Source organism: Belonocnema kinseyi, chromosome 5 (assembly GCF_010883055.1).
Source record: "Belonocnema kinseyi isolate 2016_QV_RU_SX_M_011 chromosome 5, B_treatae_v1, whole genome shotgun sequence".
NCBI classification, from domain to species: domain Eukaryota; kingdom Metazoa; phylum Arthropoda; class Insecta; order Hymenoptera; family Cynipidae; genus Belonocnema; species Belonocnema kinseyi.
The window spans coordinates 38,755,118-38,771,707 of NC_046661.1; positions in this window are offsets into that span (position 1 = coordinate 38,755,118).

Here is a 16,590-nt window from a genome sequence, read left to right on the forward strand (position 1 = left end):
AGAACCGCGGATGCAGAAATTTTGTACATACACGTCGTAAGGTAAGTGCGTATTTGTAATTAGGATTAATGTAAGCTAAATATGCCTGGAAGAAAAGAGGAATGCGATCGAGCTTGCGTTGCGTGAGCGAGATCGATTTCGAGCGTTTCAAAGTAGAAAAGGACCGGCGGGATCCGAGTGCGAGGAAAAAAACACTGTTAGTACTTAACAAGTAAAATATCCGACGAGGCGATGTTTTTTTATTTTTATTTTAACTTCGGCTAAAGAGTCGATTTGTCGGATGGCGTAGATTTTAAGAAGAGCGAAACGATCTCGCGCAAACAATTCTTTCTTTGTGCTCTTCTCCGATGCGCAAGCAGCAATTCATAGTCAAGTCTTAGTCGCGCGGGAACCACAATAGACTGGTTAGCAATTAAACTTAAACACTGGAGTCGTCTCTTTTCCGAATTAAACAATTTCCTATCTCTGAAGAAAATTGCACTAATTAGACATGTAAAAACAATAAGCAAAAAATACACACACACACACACACATATAAAACTCGAAATGTTGTTAGAATTTTGTGAAAATTTTGGGATGGTGAATTTGGTGGGGAGTAAATCGGAAAATTGACGTCTCGAGTTTCTGAACGCGTTGCGCTCGCGGGCATCAATACTGTGCAATTTTTCTTCTCAGGTGGGAAGCGCGAATTCTAAAGAAAAAATCGGGTGAGGGATTTACTATTTAAAAAAAATTGAATTCTTTTTCAATTCGGTACAATTGTGTCAACAGTGCAAAATCTTGAATCTCGATATGAATTCAGAGAAATCAGTCCACATTGAATTCTCAGTGGTCAGTCCCTCCACTCCGAAGCTTTCACAGCAATTGTAAATTTTTCAATGGTGCCGAATGAAACGTCTGACGCGAGCGCAGCGCCGCGACAAAAAACTAGTTAGTCCATAACATTACTGTCAACCAAATTGTAGTACAACGTATAGGAATGAAATAATATAAATATCTCGATCACCGGGATTTCCTTTAAATGTATATTTCTTTGAAAAAAATGAGGTGCGACGCGTCATGTCGCAGTCCGTTTTATGTTAAAAACACGATTAAAACAGCGATATGTAGAAAAAAAAGTAATACGCGGCTTTAGGCGATTCTTTTTATTCGACGCCGATGCTTCGTCACGTTGCCAAATGACACGATTTGGTAATTTTGTATAGAGTCGTGTCGCCGTTCTCAGTCGGGACTTTAGGCGGTTTTAGATCATTTGAATACACGTCTGCCCGATATTCGCGACCTGGAAAAAAACGTATTCATGAAAATTCAAACGCGATTTTTCAAGATCTAGTCATGATTTCTCACTCATTCTTCTTACGTATCTCGTTTAAAAAATCTTTCTTATCGCGCGCATCTAATTCCAAAATTGAACGGCAGCGACACGATTCTAAATCCTTGCGATTTACACAGAAGTTGATTCCTATCTTCTGCGAAACACTGCAAGTGACATTTACTAAAATGTTGATCCAGAATTTATGAGGATTCTGGTACAACTGAATTTAAATATGTAAATTTATACTTTTAATGGCAGCATGCTTTCTTTTTTCTTTTTTTGTTGCACCCTTGCTTGGGAATGAGTGTTTTGCAGAAGAGCTGGAGTAACAAAAGTATTTAGAGTAATAACGGAAAATGTTCAAGTTCAGTCCCCCCCCCCCCTTTTTTTTAAATTTAGGGTGAGTAAATGCATTGTGAGGATCAAAGGATTGTACATTGTGTGAAGTGAGCAACTGCAAATGAGTTTTAGTTTACAACGGAGAAATAATATTAAACCGCTTACATACCTCAGGCCTTGTCGATCACACAGAGACTAGACTCTAGCGTAACGAACGCGATTAAAGTCGCGTTACTTTTGGAATTTAAAAAATCTTTTTAACCATTTTCCGATTAAATTGTGTGGTTTTAGGCGACTTTGGCAAAGTGAAAGTCTGGTTACTTTCGAGTCCAAATCGTCTAGTCACGTGACTGGAAAATATTTATGTAAACTTGAAAAGTCTATAGCATCTTTTTAAATTTAACACAATCTAGCGTATCTTTTAAAGCTAATTCGCCGTCATGTAAATGCCCGACTATCTTGTACATACGTATCTTGTGCGTTGTAACGACGCTAAATCGATTGAAAATAAAGTATTGATATTTTATAAAATTTTTCAAGAATTGCTCCTTTTTCTTTACAGTCATCAGTTATTAGGTTTAAGATATCTTCTTTGTCCTCCAGACTGACTGGCATTTAATATTAAATCAGGGTTTCTAGAAGATGAGATGTTGATCAGATTATGGTTTGGACAACAAAATAATTTCAAGAAAAAAATAAAGCATGCGGATACATAATTTTAACAAATATTATAAGTACAAATTAAACCGATTATATGTCCGCAAGATATCCCAATTCTATAATTTAATATATTCCTGGAAACTCAGAATAATCTACTACCAATTTTATGCAAAAGCAATTCAATCAACAAAATTCGGTATTTCCTCTAAAGTCACTTTCAGGTAAATTTCACCATGGCTGTCAGTGTGTGAAAACTGTTGCGCGATAATAAGTGATATTATGTAAACCAACCTGGTACATATTAATTTGACTGTTTTTTAATCATAAAAACTGATTTTGCCGTTATTTTTCTGATTTTTTACTTCCGTTAGTTACTGACAGTGAAAAGTGCGATCTCTAAACTGCGCAATTTAGAGGTTACAGGTACAATAACAGCCAACCTTTAAGTTTTCAGAAAGTGACTTGTTTTTTTATTGTAAGTAGGCTGCTATTAGCGGAGGAGATTAGTTGCGCCAACCCCCCTCAGGTAGGTCGTGAGCCATGGGTTAGTTGCGCTAAAACTCTCCAAGGGACGGATTAGGAGGATTAGAAGCTCAACGATGAGGTGATGGCTTTTAAAATAGACTGAGATGTTAAATTAAGGAGCGAAATACAGACTCTTATTAGGAAGATGGAAAAATAATACAGATGCATAATATAACATAAGAATATTTATTTGCGTTCGTACATTTACATTATTTTTCAGTAAATCCCAAAGACATTATTTATCTCAAGTTGGCTAAAAACCCTGCAATCAATTGACAACTACAATGATCAGACGGCAGATAATTTGTATCATGTGGCGGATAATTGTAGTTGTCAGTTGTTTGCAACGTTTTCATCCAACTTCAGATAAATAATATCCCTGAAATTTACATTTTTATACAATAAATGAACACTTTCGCAGCTTATGAGAATGTATCTAAAAAATTCCTATCACAGTGCAAGAACTTGAAGTTGTAACAAAAAAGTTGGAAAAATTGCACTATGCGTTGTGATAACAACATTTGTTTCGTAAATATATTAAACATATACTTGTACGCTTCTAAGCTGTTGCGATACTGTGGAAAAATAGCTTTCGATTTTTAAGTTTACATTACTTCAGGATTTATTAATCCAGTACTCCTACTATGACATAATTTGATTATTCCATATTTCTGAAAATATGTATTTTGGAGATCCATTATTTAACGAAATCTACTGCACCGCCCATTTCTCATTAGGATCCAGTCATCCGTTGTACATATTATTTATTAACCCAGTTCTCAGGCACGTTTCAAAAGATGAAGTTGAGATTTTTTTAATTTTGGAACAGGTGTATAGGTTTGGCGGAACTAACCCGCGGGATTAAGAATATTTTTCAATCCAAGGATTAGAGGCAGTGCAATTCGCGTGACTAACCTACGCCCGTTATTGTTTATGAAAATAATTCGTGTTAAAAATTTGTTTATTATAATGAGATACAATTGAAAAGATACCGAATATTTGACATTTGTATAAAGCGGTTTATTATGAAATGGATGTCTATGAATCTTTATGTCTTCAAGCATTCTATACATATTTTAATTAATATGCATTTCAAAAATATTGGATTCCATTAACATAATTTTGTATATCACACACAGGAAATCGAGTGGATATCGTACAGGACGGAAATATTGATAGCCTTGGAATCTGCCACGGATATCCCGGAAGGTTTTTGGGCCATTTTTTAGGATATTGATATTCCGTATCCTGCAGATATGGCAAAGATGTCATTTTCAATTGAGCTGCCGGATCGAATAAGTGCACAAAAACTTATTTCGACGGCAGTGGGAGGCCCCTGGAAGCTTTCAAACAAATTTTCAAATGTTAATGTTTAAAGACTATCTAGATGCAGAATTTCATTGCGCATCTTTTTTCCCCGGGCAAAAAGTTGTAGCTTTTTAGTTTTCTAACTAAAGCCAAAAAATTTGCTTTTTAAATAAAAATCCATTTTAATTCGTTTTTCACTTCAACTCGCGCTCAGTCAGTCAGTTTTTCGATTTTTTAATTAAAAATTTCAGGGAATGTATTTCGACTGATAGAGTAAAAGGAATTTAAAAATTTATTAAAAAAAAATTATTGTTAAATTTTTTCCGATGTGTGGCACTTATCAGACTTCTTTAACTTCCAGCGTTTCGTTTATCGAGCGAATTTTGAGAAATAAAAAACTTTCAGCGAGAAAGTTGTTAACAAAAGTATAGAGAAGTTTTCTGGAAAAATTTAGTCGAATCGAAGTGATATTCAAGAAATTATTAACGTCTCAAGTCGATAACTGCTAGTCGACTCAAGCGTGGGCTGTAGCGAGAGTTACAGATCCGGTTTATGATACAGTTCACCGGCGCTAAAAACAAAAACTAATCAAGTAATCAGGTAATCTTTCACTTTTTTCAATTCCACGAATTTGAAGCATTGAAAAATTTCCGGGATTTAAGAATCTGTTGAATCTCTACCATTAGATGTTTATGTTCTGTTTTACTTTTGTACAAGTTGTCTCAAAAATAGAACCATTCTATTGTACATAATATTCAATGAATACATTATTTTACATTATTCACTATTATTTATTTATGCATAATACTTTGATATGGCATAATTACTTGATTAGTTTTTATTTTTGGCGCCGGTGTATTATAAATCAGATCTGAGACTCTCGCTACAGCCTGCGCGCGAGTCACCTAACTGGTATCGTATTGAGACGTTAATAATTTCTTGAATACCAATTGGATTGGGCTAAAATTTTCCAGAACTTTTTTTTGTTCTGTTGTTAACAACTTTCTCGCTGGAATTTTGTTGTTGTTCAAAATTCACCCAATAAATGAAACGATGAAAGTTAGGGAAGTCCGATAAACGCCACTCACTCTGAAAAAATTTACAACAATTTTTTTTAAATAAATGTTTGAATTGCTTTTGCTCTATGAGTCATAGGATATTTCAAATTACATTGTCTACAAATTTCATTTATAAATCCTTAAAACTGACTGACTGAGCACGAGTTGAAGTGAAAAACGAATCTAAATTAATTTTTACAAAAAAGCCAGTTTTTTGGCTTTAATTAAAAATCTAAAAAAGCTACAACTTTTTTCCAGGGGGAAAAAGATGCGCCATGAAATTCTACATCTAGATATAGTCTTTATAAATTAAATTCGCAAATGTTTCGAAAAGCCTCCAAGGGTCTTCCCACTCCCAGCGAAACAATTTTATTTGCCCTTCTTCGATCCGGCAGCTCAATTTTCAAAGAGTTGCAGTCACTTTAAACAAATCACTTGATATATAATATACGATTGAATAAGTTTTTTTTTTAATTTTTTACGCTGCTACGATTTTAATTGGAAATTTTATTGTTTGAAGCCTTTATAATTATTGCTGTGTGTTTCAAGGGTAAAATATAAAAAATTTTTTGTGCAAAAAATTGAGCCCCGGGTGCAAGAACCAGTCTGACACACGAACATGTATAAAAGTATTGTCCGCGCGTATCAAAAATAGAAAATTTGAAAAATCAAAAAATCAATTTTTTCCAAACCTAAAATTATAGAGAATAAGGAAATAAAACTTTATCATATTAGAATTCTTTTGTCAAACGTTTATTCTCAATAATAAAAGCGAAATACCGTATAAAAGCTTCTCCCTGATTTAATTAAGTTTTAATACTGAAATCATTCTAATTTGGCTAAATATTATTGAAATGATTTCATATTTATAGGACTTATTCAAAATACTATAGAGATGCCTAAGGATTCATGGAAAAGTTGAAAATCGCTTGTTGTTTTATAATATTTAATTTTATTTAATTAATCAAATTTAATTGCACTCGATAATGGTGTTTTCTTGGTTTCGCCGGTAAAAAGTATCTAGGTAACTTCGATTTTCAAACAACTTCCAGTGAGTAATTTGTTAAAAAATGTTAAATGAAGTTTTCTGGAAAATCTCAGTCGATTTCGAACGAATCGATGCGCGATTTTCCAAAAAACTTCATTCAACATTACAACATTTTGTAATGTTAGCTTTTTCCTCGAAAGACAGATTTTTTACATTTTTACAACTTAAACTAATTCAATTTTTGATAGAAAAATCTATTAATAGTGTAAATATTTTTTTTTTTCGAGAAAATACTTAAAAAATCCAAAAATTCAGTCGACGTTTTTTAAATTTTCATTTGAACATTTTTTATTTTTTTATGTTTTCAATTTTCTCAAAAAAAGATCTTCAAGTGAGACCACTGGTAATAATATTTCAATTTCTGCAAAATGCTTAATTTTATTGAATAAATTCAGCTAGAATGAATTAACAATAAAACCAAATTGTTTAAATAACTTTTTTACAGTCACGTACTTTAAGTATTTATTTCGCAATCTTATAAAAGTCCAGTCTTAATTAGAATTTTTGATCATTTTGTTTGTGCTTACAACATTTAGCTGAACGTGATACTAAAATACTGAAACCCTGATTTAATTAACAATAAGGTGATAATTGAAAACATTTTTTTTAACACGTTTGTTTTGTATTTTTCTTCCCGCTGTAAAAGATAGGTAAAAACTAAAAAGTAGCAAACCGCACAAGAAAATGATCTCTGACATATCCCTAGGATATATCGGTAGAATATGGGATATCCTGAAAAATGTCCCAAAAATCTCCCAGGATATCCGTCTAATATTCCAAGCGTATCGACATTTCCGTCCCGTACGATGTCCACTGAATTTCATGTGCGAGATATAAAAAATGTTGGCAATTGAATCTAATATTTCTGAAATGCATATTAATTAAAATATGTAAAACGGCTGAAAACATATAGATCCATAAACAACCGTTTGAAAATAAACCTCTTTATGCAAATCTCAAATATTCGGGTTCTTTCAAATTCTATCTCAGTTTAATTTTAAAATATTACCGCAAATTACTTTCATAACTAAAAACAGCCTACATAATAAAAAACAAGCCGCACCTTCGGAAAATTTAAAATTTGGAAATGCAGATATTCTAACCATGAAACAAAAATCCATTTGCTTGGATTTGAATGTGTTTTGAGGTCTTCTGAATAGCGTATCTGTCATTAGAATTCCAGATTTCCACCCATAGGTTAGAGTGAGTTTTGAATGAGAAAACGGCTTTTTTAATCGGCCACGTAATTTTTTTTTCTCGTACCCATTCAGTATCGATTATGAATCAGCATTAACCAATGGAGGTACAATAGTTGCTATAGAAAATTATTAATTTATATAAAACAAATTTAATTTAAATAGTTTAAATTATTTATTAAAAACTAGTTAAATGTGCAACTTTTAAGAAACTCTTGACGTACATGTAGTCTACTGTCATTTATAGAATAATTATTTTTAGGCATTTTAATATTTTGTTGAATATTGTTTTTCACATATTTACATCACACATCTGAATGTTCAAAATTTATTTATATATTTTACACAACAAAAACTGAATGGTTTCTTTTAATTTACGTTTATAAATTCTCGTTATCACTGAAAGTGAAAAATGAATAAGTTACAATCTGTAGGTTATATGAATCTTCAAACTTACCTATATAGCGGAGTGGCTATGATCAGGGAAGGGTTAAGAAGTGGCGGAGGCTGAGATCAGTTGAGTCAGTAAAAGATCAGTATAAAATGAAAATACAACTTTATTGGTTGTCCTACACTGTACAGTTGAATATAGTTTGTATATGTCTGCCAACGAGCAATGATAATAATCCTGGAGAACTCTGGCAGCTGCTTCCAGATGTATGGAGACTGGCAAACGTCCTGGACCTCTCATAAACAGGGAAATCCTCGGCACAGATTCCTCCTGGGCACTCACGAGAGACACATTTGCCAGTCCCCATGCATTTGGAAGCAGCTACCAGCAGGGCATATTCTAAAATCTAACGGTCAGTTCTAAAAAAAATGGTCAGTTCTAAAACTTGATAATGGTCAGTGCAAAACTACATTTTTAGCACATAACGGCCATGAAAAGTAATTGATTTTAGCTATATTTTTTTAAATTGAGCAACAGTGCACTACAAACACAAATAAGTATATTAAAGGCTTCGACACCATGCGCAGAAAAATCGGATTTTCAAATCCTTTTTTTTTATTCAACGGTAGGACAAACAAATAAAGTTGTATTTTCATTTTATACTCATCTTTTACTGACTATCCTTGGATTCATAAGAGAAAGCTGCATCTAACTGTGTTAGTAAAATCTATTAATTATTCAAATTTATTGCAAAAAACGATTGCTTATAGATGAGAAAAGTCGAAAAAGTAGAAAAATACAACAGAAAAAGATACACAAAGAAAGCACTTTGCGTATCCTAAAAGTGGTACAAGGAAGACAATGCGTCATCAGCATACACGTGAAAAAGAACCTAAAGAATTTTTTACCTTTTTTGCGTTTTAAAGATGACCGAGTACGACGCGAATTGACATACGAAAGGAATCGCTTGCCCTTACGTATCTTTTAGCCTTGTAAATTAGCCCGGCCTCTGATCGGAAATCCACGGGAAATAAGTCGCGGCTAAATTCGGTCATACACTAGCCACGATCGTTCGGGTAAGTTCGGAACAGCCACGAAATACACAGTGTCCCTTACGTATGTTTTGATGTTGTATTTTGAGACTGTGCTCAAGATCTTGGACAAAGCCATTGTCCGCAAGTGACTTTGTGTTCTTTTTGCCTTGTATTTTTGACTTTTCGCGACTAGTAAAACATCGCAAGTCCATTTTCTAATAGAAATTGTTTGAAAAATCAATTTTTTATTGCAAAATATGATAAAGCACATTATTTTTACCCAAATAACGTATCTTAATTATCTAAAATTTTATTCGATATTAAAGTTCTTTGGGCAAGAAGTTTTTCTCGATTTTCTCAATTCGAGACAGATTGGACTTTTGTATCTTTTTAGTTTGTACGGCAGTATACCTGATGCCAATCTTAAATTCACAAAAACTACCACTCTCGTTTTATTTTATAGAAATTACCTTTAACAAATATGCGGGTATTGGATTTCTAAACATTTGGATGTTTGTGATGCAAATAGATATGAGAGAATTGCAGAGTTCGTTATTTCTAGTACGTGTACTTACTGCAGCCATTAGCATGTGCACTGGATAAATTGAATGTCTCCAGGAAACAAAAATCGATTCACTTCTGTTGAATGGGTTTCAAAGGATTTTGAATTGTGTATCTGACACTGGAATTCCAAATTGCCGCCGATTTGTTTTTTAAAGACTTTTAGTATTCCTGTGAAGTTGTACCCCCGGTGTTGAAAATTTAATATTTTTGTTAAGAGTTCTGGGTGCCTCTTCAATAGTTTAAATTTTGGCTTTTCTTAAAGCTGCCATAGTTCTTCGAATTTTGACTTGATCGTAAAGTTGTATAACACTTTTTTGTATAGCTCTCATAAAAGAGTCCAGAACTTATATAAGAACTCTCAGAATTCTCAACATTTAAAAAAAATAAATTTTTGCGATTTTCTTAAAAGTGCCGCAGTTCTTCACATTTTTTTATGATCGAAAAGTATTGTAACCCTTGTTTACAGGTAGTGATTAATAAGTTTAGAACTCCCATCAGAACTCTTAAAACTCAACTCAACATTTTGGAAATTTTTTAAATTTTGGTTTTTCTTAAAAGTCCCATAGTGCTTCGAATTTTAACTTGAAGGAAAAGTTTGATAACACTTTTTTGATCACATCCAATGAAGAAGTTCAGTACTCCGATCAGAATTCTTAGAACTCCCAACATTGTGGAATTTCGAAATTTTGGATTTTCTTAAGATTGCCAAGTTCTTCAAATTTTGATATGATCAGAAAGTGTTACACCACTTTTTCGTAGAGCTGTCATTAATAATTCCAGAACTCCGATCAGAACTCTTAGAACTCTCAACATTGTGGAATATCAAAATTTTGCAAGAGGTGAGGGGCTAGCTATTTTTGTTGAAACCCGGTTTTTTGGTGATATTAGCCGGAACTATTTTTAAAAATGATCAGGAACTCTAGAATTATGTTTAATCTACTCAGAACTGAAAAAAAGTTCTCTTTTGCAAAAGTGGGGGGCTTGAACTTAGCCCCCCCCCCTTTTCGAAAAGTCATTTTTAAAATGCTTCAGTTATCAGAAATATTGCTAAAACATATAAAGAACTCCAGAACTATTGAAGAGGCACCCAGAACTCTAAAAAAAAATATTAAATTTTCAATAATGGGGGTACAACTTTACAGGGATACTTTTGGTCGATATAATTTTGTTAACTAACTTGTATGCCGTAAAATACTAATAACTGAAATATAGCAAAAGGAATCTAGCAGACCTGCGCATGATTTCTTTTAATCTTTCGATAATTTATAAATTTAAAAAATCGTGTAAAATATGGCAGCTCAACCCCAAAAAAGTCGGTCTCGTTCAGAAATAAGGAAACCGATTCAATCTAGCCTTGCTTGAAATGGTCATTGCAGTACATGGCAGACGCGAAGCTGCTTGAGAAAAATAATGACCAATTCACATAGTCGCAAACCGATTTTGTTTTAACTTTCTGAATCTGCAAATGACAGATACGCAATTCACTGATTTGTCTTTTCAATGGATTCTTTTTTCCTGGGTCACTAACGCTTAATTCAGTGTAAATCTTATCATTATTGTACAAAATAATCTATTGAAAACCATTGTAAAAATAGAGTTACAACTAAATAATCATTTAATTTAGAAATAAATTGCCGCATCAATTATAATATATAACAATATTATTTAACTTAAATTTCTTTAATTTTTGTTCAATCAGAATTGTCCTAATCATTTGTATTACTTCATACTTCTCATTCGAAAGAATTAATTCTTTAACATTTTAATCTGCATATTCTACTCAGTTAAGCTTAACCTGAGGTGATATACAAATGACAGATTCACGCTTGCTGAAAATTGCTATGTGTTCATGGTATTTTTACTATTTGTTGTGATCTTTTAAGAACTCCATTTCATATTGAATCTCAACCCATTCATGAGCACATTAATAATGAATCGTGGAATGCCCATAGGAATGCGCTCAGGTGACCAATTAAAAATATGGCCAACCGATTGCATTTTCATTCTTTCAATCTGCAAATGACAGATACTCAATTCAAACCGACTCGATTTTTATCGGTTCTTTTTTCCTGGGTATAGTTAGATTTAATGAGTTTTTTTAGTTTTAGTTCTAAATTATATCAAGATTCACAAAAAATTAATTGCACTAATTTGATTCAGAATTTTTCGCTTTTTATATTTTGTCAAAACATTATAGTCACGTTTATCTCGAAAATTTTTGACGTTACTATACTTTCTCTGGTGTACAGAAAAGAATGTCAAACAAAATCGAGGGTCGTTCTCAGCCTAAGCCTAAACTTTTAATTTATAACATACTAGCTGTGCCCTGTGACGGCGGCTTCTTCGCCGCGGAAGTGGACACGGCCACTCTAATTAATACTGTACAATGTACATCGAGAACAAACGGAAATGCAATTAAAGTTGTATAAAGTTATAAAAAGATGTAAACAAATGATAAAGAACTTTTTATTAATTAAGACTAACCTTAGTTGAAGAGTGAATTACAGGTTTAAAAGTCAAATTTGTTATTGCATTCAATGATACTTAAATGTTTTCTCCTGAAGGAACCCTTATAGGATCATGTACAGGTTCTTGCAAAGTTCCAATGCAGGATTCTATATAGGAATTTTCAGCAGGGTACCGCTGGTTTTCTATTGTTTCCCCGGGCTCGCATGTTTCAGCGCTGTTTTTCAAGCTGCGGGCAAGTTTTATCTGTCAAAATGTTTTGAATCGCAACCCGAACATAGATGTGCTTGCAACAATTGAACCGCTGGCGATTAAAAGGGGATCCACAAAAACGCCGTCGTTTTAGTTGGCCCCTGGGTCATATTTTTTTCAGGTCTAATTTCAATATTTTGATAAGATATCCTAATAGGAAATTTTATTTCGCATATTTTTAGTCCTGTAAATAAATGTGATGACTTTATAATTTTTCGAGATAATCAAGAAAATGTTACTTTTTTCTGCAATCACAAAATAAGAATTGTTTGTGTTCAACTCGCCATAAGTTCTAGAATAATATTTACATATCAACAATTAATTTACATATCTTTAAAGTTGCACTTGATTTAAGATCTCAACGCTGTCCGGTATTTCCTTAAATTTTAACAAAAGTTTAGGTGACCATCGATTTTAATTTTTCTGAGAATTCGTTCGACTTCCGAAGCGTTTGAAACTTTCAACATCTAATTTACGCCAAGAGAATAAAAAATCGTTATAAATTTTTAGTGACAATTCATTGAAATTCTATTAATACCGTTAGTTTCTTTATGCGATGGTGCATATTTTCTGAAATTTTCATCACAAACTTCCTATTATTGTAGAACTTATGGCGAGTTGAACACAAAAATTCGTATTTTGCGATTGCAGAAAAAAGTAGTATTTTCTTGATTATTTCGAAAATTAATAAAGCTATCATATTTATCTAAAGGACTACAAATATGCGTAATAAAATTTCCTATTGGCACATGTTATCTTCAAAAATTAAAATTTGACCTGAAAAAAATACGACCCAGGGGTCAACTAAAACGACGGCGTTTCGGGCGTATCCCCTTTTGATAGAAGGCGATTCAATTCAAAATAGTTTATTGCCAAAATTTTCTGAGTGTTAGTAATCGAGACGCGTCGCTCACCTTCGTCTTTAGAGCGGTCTGTAGACGACAACATTGAAGATGACGTGAAAGGCCGAAAGCAACTTTCGACACAACATACAATTAACTGCACACACACTAACGTGTGTCTCACTGGCATATTCTTCGAGTAAACTGAGCCGTTGTAAGAAAAAGCACATATTTTCCATAAGACGCCATAAGACGTTAACAGGTTTAGCTCGCAGACCTACTATATGCTCGAGATACCAAAACGCGATTTTCGAAAATCCCAAAAAAAAAAAAGGAATTTTGCCGTTTCGCTTGCGGGATAACAACTGCATATAAAAAATATTCCAGAAAATACAAAAAATCAATTTCAAAGCAGTCATGATGAAATTTACCTGATCTAAGTGACTTTAGAGCAGTGGTCGGCATGCTCCTGACCAAGTCAGGTACCTGCGAGCTTGGGAAGACCATCCTTTTTTCATGGGTCCTTTCTTGAAAAATGGGAACAAATTTGAGATTAAAAAATTTTTAATTTTGCAATCAGTGATTTGAAAGTAATATATTTGGAATCTGCGTATTTTTCCGATTCCAAAGACATGTCATTTGTCTATAAAGTTTTAAAATTTGAGAAGTATTTAGTATTAAATTGAATATTAAGCTGAACTTTCTTGATATTGAACTCCGTCAAATATTCAACTTTTTTAGGCATGTAATATATCATTGGAATCGACAAAATTCGTAGATGCTGATTATTCTATTTTCAAATCGCTGGCTGAAAACTTAAAAGTTTTAAAATTTCCTTACTTTGACATGCCTGTGGACAAAAGACCCTTGCTGGAGTAAGCTCACTCACACTAAGGTACATGAATAGACCGAAAAGTAGTAGAAAAAATTAAGTCGGGTGGAGCCTGACCATACCTGAAAATGAAGCAAAAAGTTTGCCGACCACTGCTGTAAACAAAAGACCCCTCCTGCTGCTACGACTACTTCCTTTGTTAGACGGTTGGCGTTAACAGGATTAAAGTTAAAAACTAAAAATCCTTAAATTTCAAAATTAACATTTTGAAAGTGTGAAATTAGAAATCTGTCGAATTTTCCGATCAAAAAGAATCTAAGAAACGTCTTAAAAGCCTGAAATTCAATTAACAATAACACTTTTAGTTTTACATTCAGTTTTCATTATTAGAAACGTTTTCAAAATTAGCATCGAATGGCATGGTATAAGCCTATACAATTCTTATAATATTCGATCTTCTTATATATATATAATATAAAATTACTTTTCATATAGGCATACAAACAGTATATTTTTAGTTAAAAATGAGGACTTTGAAGCAACAACATTTAAAATGTGTGCTTTTGTGATATTCAATTTTTATTACAAGAGCATTTTTAATTTCCAAACTGAGTGCCCAAGTGCATGAGAATGTGAAGACAATATTTTTAGTTTTAGAATTAGTTAAAGTCTTAAGGGCATTTATTGTTACAATTTGTAATTAAAAACATATATAATTAAATATAATTATATATATATATATAATTCATTTTTCAAAAATGTAAGTTTTATCTTTCATAGAAAAATTTTAGTCATTCGCTTTTTACTTTCGGGGTTCATTTGATTTTTAAATTTAATTTTTTGAAATCTTAAGGGCATTTATTAATAAATTTGAAATTAAAAAAATATATAATAAAAAAAGTCATTTTCCGTCGCTTCAAATTTCATTTTGCAAACAAATTAATTTTTATCTTTCCTGGAAAAAATTTAGTCTTTCGCTTTTTACTTTCGGGGTTTATTCAATTCTTAAATTCAATTTGTTAACATCTTAAGGGCATTTTTACTTCCCCTTTTTACTTTCGGGTTTTATTTTATTTTTAAATTCAATTTGTATAAACGGAGAGACAGTAGAACAACAGATAAATATTATATAAAATAATAATTTTATTTTATTATATATGAAATTTACCAGCTTGATTGTGTCTCACGAGAGGGAACGAAGAAAGGGGCTCTCTTACTTCCAAATATTTGTCTTAAAGAATGAGCAGTACAGTAAACTTCAATAAATTAAATTTATTGATAAATTTATTAAACAGTTTTAATTTAGTTAAAAGTAACTGTTAATAAAAATTTTAATATTTCAAAACATTGATTTTTAAGTTCCCAAGAAGAATTTTAGATGCAAATAATCCCAAAAAATTAGATTTCAAATTTAAACTTTTAAATCACTATTATAAGAAATTAAAAAAAAAATTGATTGGTAACTTTTTATCCCCATTGAGTATTCCATCTCACAACGAACTCTCGCCTAGAAACGTTAACACAACCGCACTCCACGCAGGAGAACCATAGCGTTGATGAACAAAGCCCGGCAGGCGAAAAAAATTACTTGGGTCAACCCTGCCCTGACCTGAAAAGCGCGCAAAAAGTTTGCCGACCACTGATTTAGAGGGGACTCTACTATTATTGTACTTGTGCAAAATCTCCGGAAAATGCTTAATACTGTTAAATGATTTGTTATTTCATTGATCGGATTGAATAAACATATAATTGGTAGTAGATATATCTGAATTTCCAGGAATATACTAAATTACATAAGTGGGATATCTTGGGGGCATCCTTGGAATATAAAATTGTAACATGAATGGGATATCCTCAGGATTTTCTGAGATATCCTTGGGACATTCCAGGGATATCGATATTCCCGCCCTGTACGATATGATTCGCAATATCCCTAGGATCTCCTGGGTTATGTCCAGGATATCCTGGGAGATAAATGGGATATCCTGCCGATATCTTATATGCTGTGAGGGAATCTTTGCAGCAAATAGTTTATAAGTTTACAAGATATTAATTTGTTAATCTTAACACCATAATGAGGTAGCATATTTACTTAGCCTTATACATTTATAACTGGTTGGAGGGAGGGGGGGGGGGTAATTAAAAAAATGTTAATCCTTTGCAACAAAATTATGTCAAAAAATTATATCATGAATTGTCTTAGTGGGTAGATGTTGTATTTGAAGGAAAGCTACTTTTCAAAATTGAACAAAAATTGTATACATTTTTAATAATAAATTGTTGTAAACAATCTTTTTCCATTCTGACTATTTTTTTAAAAAACTGAAAAATTTGGGTATAGTCGTTTAAGAAGAATGATGTTTTTTCATTAAAAAGAATCTGATTTTTCCATTTAAACATTGTTAAAATTGGATAAATCGCTTAAGATTGTGAGAAATAGATTAATTTTCAATTTTTTAAATTATAAAATTTGTATTTCAAATTGTAAAGGAACAATTTTATATAGAATGATTAGAAAGCGCTCAAATTTAAAAAAAAAAATTAGTTTGAAAAATTCAACATTTTTAGTTTTAAATTCAAATAAATGAATACTTCAAACAAATTTACTAGTTTTAAAATTAAATTGACTTTTAGATTAAAATTTCAAGAATTAGACAATTTTTAATTAATAGCGCTCAAAATGTACATAAAGTTTTTAATGGAAGCATTAAAAACTGCCTAGTTTAAAATTTAAACTGTTCAAAATAATAAACATAATAT